Source organism: Phoca vitulina, unplaced genomic scaffold, assembly GCF_004348235.1.
Source record: "Phoca vitulina isolate PV1807 unplaced genomic scaffold, GSC_HSeal_1.0 scaffold25, whole genome shotgun sequence".
NCBI lineage: Eukaryota > Metazoa > Chordata > Mammalia > Carnivora > Phocidae > Phoca > Phoca vitulina.
Window position 1 is genome coordinate 15,816,082 of NW_022589728.1, and position 12,452 is coordinate 15,828,533.

At 39.5% G+C, this 12,452-nt stretch overlaps 1 pseudogene; it reads left to right on the forward strand.

Annotated features, from left to right (window-relative positions):
- The first annotated feature begins 4,483 nt into the window (after positions 1–4,483).
- On the forward strand, positions 4,484–4,880 carry LOC116643241 (annotated as a pseudogene).
- Positions 4,881–12,452: the final 7,572 nt, after the last annotated feature.

A 12,452-nucleotide genomic window follows, 5' to 3' on the forward strand; every position in this document is an offset into this window, starting at 1 on the left:
GTGAGGGCTGAGCAGATGCAAAAACATTAAGGCACTGGAATGTTCTCAGCCTGTATCGAGATGAGTCATGAGGTACACACGCATTTTTATGTGAGATCATGCCATTTACCTGTCTGTGTAGGGCTTTTCCTTAAGTGTTATAATCAGGGTTATATTTTAAATTCTTAAAAAGGCTATTTTTGGAAATGGTATTTTATTATATAGATAAGTCCCAATTTATTTAACCATTCATTTATTGTTGGGCATTTAGGATTTTTTCTAACCTTTCTATATGATAAACAAAGCTGCAAAGAATATCAGCATATGAATTTTCATCTGATTTTCTGATAATTTATTTAGTATATATTCCCAGAAGTGGAAATGTTCAGCAAAAGGGAATGGAAATATATGAACTTCTAGATGTATATTGACAAATTGTTTTCTAGAAAAGTTGCATCATCTGACTTTCCATCCAGTGATGTAAGACAGTGTTTATTTCACTAAACCATTTCTACTTCGGGGGTGTTAATTTTATCAAGACTTGAGGTAAAATAGTGTCATTGTTTGAATTTATATTTCTTTGAACAATTTCATCCCAAAGTAAAATTGTCCTTTGTTCATTATGCAGAGTAATACCCCTCCTCTTTTGGAAAAGTTGCTCTGACAGGGAGAATATCAATTTCTATATTGCTTCTACCTACATAATCTAGGGAGTAGAAGGAGTTCTGCCTAACATTTTGACCTGGTTTAACTGGATGGAGAAGGGGAGGATGGAGGAGGGCCTTTGATTTCAGAACTTCTGCCTGGTGTTAGAATAACTAAAGGTTGCTGCGTCTGTTGTTTGGTAAGTCCCTGTGCATGATCTGGAAGCAGAAGGATAAGAAAAGGAGAGTTGACATTGCTTCGATTGTAATGTAATGCTTCACATTGTCTGTAGGGAAAAATCTCCTCTCTCTTGTTTTCTGGCAGGTACTATCTGCCTTTGGAGTGTGTGTGTGTGTGTGTGTGTGTGTGTGTGTGTGACAGAGAGAGAGTGTGTGTGAGTGCGTGTTCTCTTCACAATTATATGTCAAAATTCACATGGTTGCATGTGACAGAAACTGAACTCAAAATAGCTGAAGCAATAATAGGCATTTGTTGGCATCAGTAACTGAAATTTAGGGGCTCCATGCAGGAATTAAAATGCTGAGCACAAGCCCTATCATTTACTCACTACCTGTTTCGGCTTTATTTTCCTCTGTGCTGGCTTTATTCTCAAGCAGGCTATCTCTACGTACTGGCCCACATGACCTTCACCAGCTTGACATTAAGGAATCTCAGTGTCCAGGATATCGAAAATAGAGTGTACCTTTTCCGCAATCATTTCAGCAAAAGTCAGAGAAGACTTTGATTGGCCCATCTGAGAATATTTACTCATTTTTGCACCAATCATCAAAGCCAGGAAGGATGCGATACTCTGCCTACTTTTGGAGCTAGAGAATAGGGTCAATCTCATCTGAACCATCTAGGCTATGAATGGAAGAATTATGGTCCCCCAAAATGTTGGAGCAGTGGTGTACTAGTGAATGTTTAACAACTGGCTCTCTGGGGTAGGAAAAAAGCCCATCTGTAGCAATTCCTGATTTCCATGGTGTAAACACTCCCACTATGAGTGGTTACAATCTACCAACAAGACATCTCTGAAGGAAAAGTGGGAAGAAGTACACACAGTTGGCCTTCTCTCCCTGTCACTGGCCCAAAAGAAGTCTCAACAAAAGCACCAGATCCCATCTGAATTGTCCTGCTGAGTCTCTAACCCCACTCCATAAACACTTCATAAATTACATACACAACAAGTTATTATCAGACTGATAAATTAGACCTTGGAAAATGTCATCCCAGGAGGTATCCTGATATGGAGAGTCAGAACCAGAAGATAACTAAACCCTATGACAGAGAACAAAAGTTTTCTAAACTGGTGGAGGGGGTTCACAATAGGAGCTGAAGAAGAGTAGAGTGTAAGGTGAGCTTCAAGACCAAGAAGTAATTGACCATGATGACTAATAAAGATTTTGAACTTTTCCCTCTTAGATTTTGGGGATAGTCATCTTTAGTCTTTTGGTTTAAAGTTTTTTTTCTACAGTGAATATTTTCTACCTATTCCTGAACCCTGAGTACATCATCACCCCTCCACAGTGGCCAACATCCCAAGGTAAGCATCAAATTGAAGGAGAAAAGTAGGCCTAGGGTTTTGGGGGGCAGCAGCAAAGCAAGAGGACATTTGAAGCAGAACTGAGAGGAATGGGAGGTTAGAAGCATTGTGGAGACATTAATGAACCATGGAAGGACTAGGGAGCAGATGAGGCAAAACTCTCCTTTCCCCCAAAAAACACTAAAGAAAAGTTTCCCTTGGAAAGGTTGTATTATCATTTTGTATGTGAATTCCTAGTCTATGTCCTTAGCTCATTTTTTCCCTGTTGTACTCTTAGTATTTTTGCTTTGATTTATGCCATAGTTCAGTTCCCTAGAAGTCTCTGAGATGAGGAGTTGTACCAAAGTGATTTCTTAGGAAACATTCCTAGGAAAAAGTAGTAGGAGAGTGGAGAAGTAGGACAGAAAGAGGAGGGAGGCCAAAGAAATCTGTGGCATCAAATAAAGTCCCATGGCGGAAAACTTTGTCATAACCCCCCAGGGAAGCTCTAGGGACAACGGAGGTCATACCTCTAAATTGTCCTGATTAGGGGACAAGAGAAATTTTACTCTCTATCCTTGGTTAAATACTATCTCAGAGTAGGGACCCAGGGGCAGAGGGGAGAGGTAGGTGGGCTAAGAGAAGCCTCCAAACAAGAGATGCAGGTACCATCATTTAGAAGGGAATGCATACCAGAAGCCAGTGTGACAAAAACTGGAAAGGATCCTAGGGAATATGAGTGAAACACTGACAGTATTTGCTATAAATTACTGCATGTGTACTTCATACATTAGTGATATTAACTTGTGTCATACTTATTAGAATATATATATTCCCACGATCACCGTTGGATTTTTAATCCTAGTTTTGTTATTTTTTGATGTACGGATCTTTTCAGTGTTTATGTAGAAGAATTTTCATTATAATTTCTTTGCAAAGAAGGGACATCAATCTTGCTTATCAGTATCTACCAAAAGGCCTAATGGATATTAGGAGGTGAGTTAATATTGGAATTATATTGTATGTAGAGTTTTGTGTATTTAGTATTTTCCAGTTTTGGAAACTGCTGTTAAAATTCTATCATTTTTCTCACATTTTAAACCATTGCTCATGAGAGTTCCATTTCTGTGTGGGATGTAGAAAGACACAAGAGACTATCACTCTACCTTAAACACAAGAAATATCTAGCTAATCCACAAAATCATAAATTTTCTTAAGCTCATCAGTAGGCTAAGATCACAAGGTAGATTGCTGGTAAGAGAGGAGTAAAAGCCAAAAACATCTGAAGGGGAGGAAATACATTTGAGCACAGGATCTTGCTCTGAAAAAGCTGTGCTACAATTGGTTAAGACTGATGCAGGACCTGGCACCTGCGTGGCTCAGTCGGTTAAGTGTCTGCCTTTGGCTCAGGTCATGATCCCAGGGTCCTGGGATCCAGCCCTGCATCAGGCTCCCTGCTTAGTGGGGAGCCTGCTTCTCCCTCTGCCCCTCCCCCTGTTCATGCTCTCTGTCACTCTCTCGCTCACATTCTCTCTCTCTCGAATAAGTAAATAAATAAAATTTAAAAAAAAAAAAAAGAAAGACTGATGCAGGACCTTCCACCAGGATGCCCACCACAAGCCTCACACTGGGTTACAAGTAAAGTCCGTTTCCCAGTGAAGGAAGAGCAAACCCATGAAAAGAGAGCCCCCGGATGCAGCAGATATACACTGTCAGCTGAAAGGTAAGGGGAGGGTAGGAAAACTGAGAAAAAACCACAACCCCACTCCAAGCACAACAGAGCAGTATCCCACCGATGGAGGAAATGAAAGACTGTGCCCACCGAAGGGAGTGATAGGAACAGCAGACCTCAAACCCAACTGTCATGTAACTATGATTATTAATATGTTCAAGGAGCAAGTGGAAAATATGGACAACATGTGTGAACACATGGGGACTTCAGCAGGGAAATGGAAACAATAATTAAAAGTCAAAAGGAAATGTTACCAATAAAGATTATCCCACAACAGAACTTTGGCATACATACAGAAAAAAAATGGATAGAACTGAAAAGAGAAATAAACAAGTCTATAATTAAAATTAGAGATTTCAATACTTCCCTCTCAGTAATCAATAAACAGAACAAGTAGAAAATCAGTAAAGATATTGGAGACTTGAACATTACCAAACAAATTGATCTAATTGACATTTATAGAACACTCTTTTCATCCCCAAACACATTCTTTGTATTTGGGCACATGAAACATTTACCTAGACAGACCACGTTCTCAGATAAAAACAAATCTCAACAATTTAAAAGGAACGAAATCATAAAAGATGTGTTATCTGACCACAATGGAATATCTCGAATTGGCTGAGGAGAAGCGTAAGGGGCTGAGCATTTCCTGAAGGTGCAAAACCAGTGCAGCGTTGGCGCCCTCTTCCAGGACATGCAGAAGTCTTCCCAAGATGAGTGGCACAAAACTCTGGACAACATGGAAGCTGCCATGGTTCAAGAGAAGAACCTGAACCCACGTCTTTTGGATTTGCATGCCCTGGGTTCTGCCCCACAGACTGCCAGCTTGGAGACTTCCACTTCCTGGATGAGAAGGTGAAACTCATCAAGAAGATGGGCGACCACCTGACTAACCTCCCCAAGATGGCCAGCCCCCAGGCTGGCCTGGATGAGTATTTCTTCAAAAGGCTCACCCTCAAGCATGACCAGGAACCTCTGAAGACCAGCAGGCTTTGAGCATCCACCCTGAAATCCCCTTGGTGCCAGGGCTTGTGCCTGAGCCTCCCCCTGAAGCCACTGGGCAATTTTTTAAACACCCTGGAGCCCTCTCCCAAGCTGTGGAACAAATGGAAAACTATGAAACCTTTTAGAGAAACAAACAAAAAGCACAAAACAAAACAACAACAACAAAACAAAGCTCAGATGAAAACCCATAATGAACACAGACACAAAAATCTTTACAAAACATTAACAAACTTAATTTAGTAATATATATATATATATCTCAAAAAGATAATATATCACAACCATAATTTATCCTGGAACTAAAGTTTAACATTTGGAAACCAACCCACATAATTCACTATATCAAAAGACTAAAAGAAAACCATATGATCATCTCAATAGGTGCAGAGAAAGGATTTGACAAAACTTAACAACCATTCATGAAAAGCACCTTTTAGCAAACTAGTAATAGAACAGAACTTTTTCAATTTGGCTAAGGGCATAATTATGGGTTGAATTATGACACCCCCCCAAAAATATGTTGAAATCTTAACCCTAGTACCTCAGAATGTGACCTCATTTGGAAATAGGGTCTTTGCACAGGTAGTCAAGTTAAGATGAGGTCTTTAGAGTAGCCCTTAATCCAGTATGACTTGTGTCTTCATAAAACTGGGCAATTTAGACACAATGACAGACATGCATAGAAAGAAGACTGTGTGAAGAGACACAGAAAATGCCATGTGAAGGTGGAGGATTGAAAAAATATACTTACAAGCCAGGAAATGCCAAAGATTTTGCTGGCAAATCATCAGAGGCATGAAACACATTCTCATTCACAGTTAGAAGGAACCAACCTTGCCTACACCTTGATTTCAGACCTCTGGCCTTCAGAGCAGAGAGAAAATACATTTCTGTTATTTGAAACCACCCACTCTGCGGTACTTTATGGCAGCCCTAGGAAACTGATACAGGCAGGTAGCTATTCCAACAACAATAACAACAACAAAGATACCACTAACATCACACTTATGATGAAAAACTGAATGCCTCCCTACAAAGTTCGGAAACAAGACAAGGGTAGGCCGCCTAGGTGGTGCAGTCGGTTAAGTGTCCAACTCTTGATTTCAGCTCAGGTCATGACCTGAGGGTCATGAGATCAAGCCCCACGTCAGGCTCCATGCTGAGCATGGAACCTGCTTAAGATTCTCTCTCTCCTGCCCCTCCACTCGTGCTCGCTCTCTCGCTCTCTCAATTAAAAAAAAAACGAAAAAACAAGAAAAGGATAAAACTTCTACTTAATAGTGGACTGGAGGTCCTGGCCACTGCAGGAAAAATAAATAAAACACATAGAGAAAGGAAATGAAGGAATAAAGCTGGTGTTATTTGCACATAACTTCATCATCTACAGAAATAATGCCAAAGAATCTCAAACAAACAAAAAACTGCTATACTGATAAGTAAATTTAGCAATGTTACAAGATACACAAAGTCAATATAAAAAATTGTATTTCTATATATTAGCAGTAAACAATTGGAAATTGAAAAAACCTGTCATTTCCAGAAGGGTCAAAAAACCATGAAATATTCAGGGATAAATCCAGCAGAATATATTCAAAGTTTGTATGCTAAAAATAATAAAGCATTATTGGAGGAAACTAAAGATCTGGACAAATGAAGAAATATACTGTACCTATGGATCAGATGCTGTTAAGATGTCAATTTTCCCCTTTGACATGCTAATTTTAAAATTTAAATGGAAAAGCAAAGGACCTAGAATAGACAAAAGTATTTTGAAAAAGATAACATTGGAGGAGTGAGATCACCTGTTTTCAAGACTTACTATAAAGCTACAATAATCAAGCCACAATGGCATTGGTGTAGGGATAAGCATATAGATCAATGGAATAGAATACAGAGTTTAGAAATAGGCTCACATGTGATTTGTCAAATGATTTTTGACAAAGGTACCAAGATAATTTAATGGGGGAAAAAAAAGATAATCTTTTTAAGAAATAGTTCTGAAAGAATTGTACATTATATTAAAAAAAGAAAATAACATCAACTCTTCCACTGCATTATATATATATATATATATAAATTAACTCAAAATGGGTCATAGACCTACATAAAAATGTTAAAGCTATAAAACTTTTAGAAAAAAATACATAAGAGAAAGTCTGTGACCTTGGTATAGGAAAGATTTCTTGGATAATGTACAAAAAACACAAATCACAAAAGAAAATATTAATAAATTGGACTTTATCAGAAGTAAGAACTTTTGCTCTTTTAAAGTACTATTAAGTAACAGAAAAGACAAATCACAGACTGGGAGAATCTATTTGCAAAATAATCTGATAAATGATTTCTTTTTTTTTAAAGCTTTTATTTTTTTTTAAAGATTTTATTTATTTATTTGACAGAGAGAGAGACAGAGAGAGAGGGAACACAAGCAGGGAGAGTGGGAGAGGGAGAAGCAGGCTTCCCGCAGAGCAGGGAGCCAGATGCGGGGCTCAATCCCAGAACCCTGGGATCATGACCTGAGCCGAAGGCAGACGCTTAACAACTGAGCCACCCAGGTGCCCCTGATAAATTATTTCTTTTATTTTTTTATTTTTATTTTTTTTAAAGATTTTATTTATTTATTTGACAGAGAGAGACACAGTGAGAGAGGGAACACAAGCAAGGGGGAGTGGGAGAGGGAGAAGCAGGCTTCCCGCGGAGCAGAGAGCCCGATATGGGACTCGATCCCAGGACCCTGGGACCATGACCTGAGCCGAAGGCAGTTGCTTAACAACTGAGCCACCCAGGCGCCCCTGATAAATTATTTCTATCCAGAATATACAAAGAACACTTACAACTCAATAAAAAGAAAGCAAACAACCAAATTATAAAAAAATGACAACAAATTTGGACACTTTACTGAAGAAAATGTATGAATGACAAGCATATGCAAAGAAGTTCAACATTAATAGTCATTTGGGAAAGCAAATTAAGATCACCAGTGCTCAGGAAAGGGTTAACTCAGTGGGCCTGGGTTGCCCAAACCCTGCATATTCCAAAGAAAGGCCTGTGTTTAGAACTGACCCCTGGAATATTCCATGGGATATTCTACCTCTTAAGAGTGTATTTGTATGTGTGAGCCCTTGAGCCATGCTACATTTATGTTGAAACCCTGTTTTTGGGTGCCTAGGTGGCTCAGTCATTAAGCATCCGCCTTTGGCTCAGGTCATGATCCCAGGGTCCTGGGATCGAGCCCCCCATCGGGCTCCCTGCTCAGCAGGAAGCCTGCTTCTCCCTCTCCCACTCTCCCTGCTTGTGTTCCCTCTCTCTCTGTCTCTCTCTCTGTCAAATAAATAAATAAAATCTTAAAAAAAAAGAAAAGAAAAAGAAACCCTGTTTTTGTGTGCCCAAGGCCTTGGACCATGCTGTACCAATTTGTGGGTAGCTGAGGTCAGTCACACAGGTGCTGCATACCTACATTATTGACCCCCAGTAAAAGTCTAGGCACCAGGCTCCAGTAAGCTTCCTTAGTTGGCAACATTTTGCACATGTCATATATCATTGCTGGGAGAATTATACATATTCACTGGAATATGCACCTGGAAGTTTGCACTTGCTGTCCCCTGGACTTCACCCCATGTACTTTTACCCTTTGCTAATTTTAGTGTATATTCTTTCACTGTAATAAATTATGACCATGAATAAAACAGCTTTTTTGAGTACTATAAATTCCTCTTGCAACACACTGGGCCTGAGGGTGGTATCATTCCCCACCCACCCCCTCAATGCAATGAAACAATATTACACACCAACTTGAATGGCTAAAATTAAAAACATTGACGCGTCAATTGACAATTGACAATTTGACAAGGATTGAAAACACCTGGAACTTCCTAGATTGTTGGTGGGGATGCAAAATGATACAGCTACTTTGGAAACAGTTTGGCAGTTTTTCATAAAGCTAAATACACTTATCATATGACCCAGCAATCCTATTCCTAGATATATAACAAAGACATGAAAGTACATGTCCACACAAAGACATGTATGCTAGTGTTTTTGTCAGCTTTATCCATAATTGCCAAAAATTTCAAATGTTCACTGCCTGGTAGATGGATAAATGAATTGTGGAACATGAATAGAAGACTAGAATAGAATAGAATAGAATAGAATAGAATAGAATAGAATAGAATGGAATAGAACAACAAAAAGGAACAAATCACCAATATATGCAACGACATGGATGAATCTCAAACACATTATATTATGTGAAAGGAGCGAGACACAGAAAACTCTATACTCATACTGTATGACTCAATTTATGTGACATTTGGTAAAAAGCAAAATTATAGAGACAGAAATCAGATCAGTGGTCACAGGGGGCTGTAACTAGGTGAGGGGAGATTGCAAAAGGGAATGAAGGAAATTGGGGTAATTATTATATGACCGCATATATTTGCCAAAACCAAAAGCAACTTAGGGTCTAAAATTAATCTATGGGAGATATGTCTGATAAAGTACACTTTCTGATCAAAGAAATTAAACCGTTATATGTGAGAGCTAAGTAGGTATTCAAGTAAGATGTTCAAGGATAGAAACCATTGCCTAAGTTCTGTGTGCCTAGCACAGTGCACTTAATAAATGCTAATAACTTGAAAAGTCTCTCCTAAAGCATGCATAATATTTCACCACAAAAATTTGTCTTGCTTGATTTCCCTATTGTTGGACATGTTAATAACTTCTAATAACTTACTATTATAAATGATGTCATAAGAACATACTTATATGGTTTTTCCTGTCTTTTCTTAAATTATTGTTATGCAGCTTTTATTTTTTTCATTTTATTTCATTTTTATTTTTCGTGTTACGGAGATTACAGAATCCCTTAGATTTCTACCTTTTTTCCTATTTTGCTAATTTCCTTGAGAAAACATGAACTCTTAAAATTCTCTGGAACTTACTAAGTTAAAATCTCATTTTTTTTCTCTATCATTACTTTTAACTTAGAAAGCCATCTTCATCCAGATACTTGAGTTAAAATCTTCTTGCTTCCACCTACATATCTGTTTTGTGATCTGGAAGGACAGGGTTCAAATTTAATACAATTACAAATTTACCACTGTTACACTATTGTAACACTTACATACTGCTTTGTAATGATCTGTTTGTCTGCCTTTCCCCTGACATGGTGAAATTCTCATGACAAGAAACCATTGTCTATTCATCTTCTGTTGTTCCCATCTCTATAGGGTTTGGCGCATAGTAGGGACTTGAGAAGGGGGTCTTGTGTAGATAAATGAATGGTAGGTGTCTGGACAGGTAGGCCCTATTCCTACACGGCCCCAACTCCACTGCCACAGTGTGAACACAGGTATATTCATTCCTCTTTTCTATACAAGATCAATCCCTGTTTTTTAATGTCTTGTTGTATAACCCTAAAAGAATAAAGCAAATCTTACCAGAGAAGCCTTTGAGTTGTGCACATTTCTTTCTTCTTTGTCTCTCATGACATTGGAGGGCTTCGTTAAATTATCTGTAGTGAAGGAGTTTTCTTTGCTTAAGATAGTATAGCTAGACCGTATTGGTCACAGGCTTTCTGGAAACAGAATTCTTGGGATGAGAGGTGAGTTTTGCCACTTACTAGTTACTAGTAAGTTACTTATACTTACTAGTTTGGGAAAGTTAATGGGAAGAGTGAAGCTTCGATAGGGTCATTTTGAAGACAGCTGAGATAATGTCTATTAAGACCCCAGCACAGCTCCAAGCACACAGGAAAGCCCAGTAAAGGTGAGATCTCTTTCATTAGCTATATTCTCCACTATCCCGCCTTTACTACTAAGTTCTCAGCAGGCTGTTTCACTCCGGCTAGCACTTTGGGAAGGGGGCCAGCATGTGGCGATGTGGCAATGTGTGTTGTCCTGTGCACTGGTCTTGCTGACTGGGCAAAGACAACTCCCTTGTGTCTCTGGCCATGATCTGAATGAGAGGCTGCCCTGAATCCCCTCTACGTCCTACAGTTCTGGGATTATGCCGTTAGGCGTCCATGATTGATGGAAGATCCTTCACAGCAGGCTTTGCTCTTATGCTCCATTGACACGGGATGAACCATTATTTTTCATCTCAGTTCTGTCATCAGGGTCCCTCAATCATCACTTGGTGCTTCTTTCTTCTGATGTATGTGGATGACCTGATGGAAGGTCTGAAAGTCTGAAGACCACCCTTGTTCTGGCTTCATTCATGCTGTGATTTCTCACCTATTCAAAACTCTTCTATTTGGGTGTCATTCCAGAAGCTGGCTTCCTCCTGCTCTTTTTATTTCTCTTGTTTGCTTTACAAATTAGAAAAATTCTTTCCTTGTTTTTTTTTGTTTTTGTTTTTGTTTTTTTATCTCTGTCATGGGACTGGGGGCTGAAAGGAAGCTGGTTTTCAAATGTATCTTTCTGGATGCCCCGAAAACAGGAATTCTAAGGGAACTATAGAATTTGCTTTTTTTTTTTTTTAATATTTTATTTATTTATTTGACAGAGAGAGACACAGCGAGAGAGGGAACACAAGCAGGGGGAGTGGGAGAGGGAGAAGCGGGCTTCCCGCGGAGCAGGGAGCCCGATGCGGAGCTCGATCCCAGGACCCCGGGATCATGACCTGAGCCGAAGGCAGACGCCCAACGACTGAGCCACCCAGGCGCCCCTAGAATTTGCTTTTAAGATGAAATACACCTGGGGCTGTACCTGCTGGGTTTCTAGGTTGTAAATAAATACTAAACTAGGAGCTATTTCACCAGGATTTTAACTATAAGCTCATTTGCTTCTGTGAAATACTAAGTGAGACTCATTTCTGAAATGACTGGTGAAGAGAGACTACAGTCCCTGTATTCTAAGCAAATGGTATAGCCTCCCAAGGCCATCCACCATCTGCCAGCCAAGTGTCTAAATTGCTACGGCTCAAATCCCACTCCAGTAAACAACATTAACCAAAAGGTTCACTTTGCTGAATCAATTTCAACTCCTGAAAAGTGGTCCACATTGACATTCAGTGTGGCATAGGGGGAAAAAACATCATTTTAGAAAAAGGATGACCTGAGTTGGAGTAATTTGAGGGAAAGGATGAGGATTAATAATAATGAAATCATAATAGATAATGCTTATTGGGAACTTGCTCTTTCCTAAGCCCTGGGCTTAGCGCTTTACCAATATCATCTTGTTGAATCAACTTAACCCTCTAAGGTGACTACTAACGCTGCCCAGTTTTGCAGATGACAAACGTAGGACTTAGAGAACTTTGATGACCTAAGGAAACTCACACACATGGTAAATGGCAGAACCAGAGTTCAAACCCTGTCCTGCCTAAAACACAAAACTATGCTCCGAACCAGCTACCCTCCAACTCAGGGCAAGGCAATGGTGCTAGACTTACACAGGCAACCCCTGACGAGCCCTGGGGTGTCAGGGGACGGAAAGTTTGGGCTTCATCCTGAGAGATGTTGGTGCAGAGAGTGTCTCAGATGTGAGCCAAGGAATTCCGATAAGACCACAACTTGGTCTCTACTCTGTAATGACCCCAGGATTCTGAATTTGTATCAAGAAG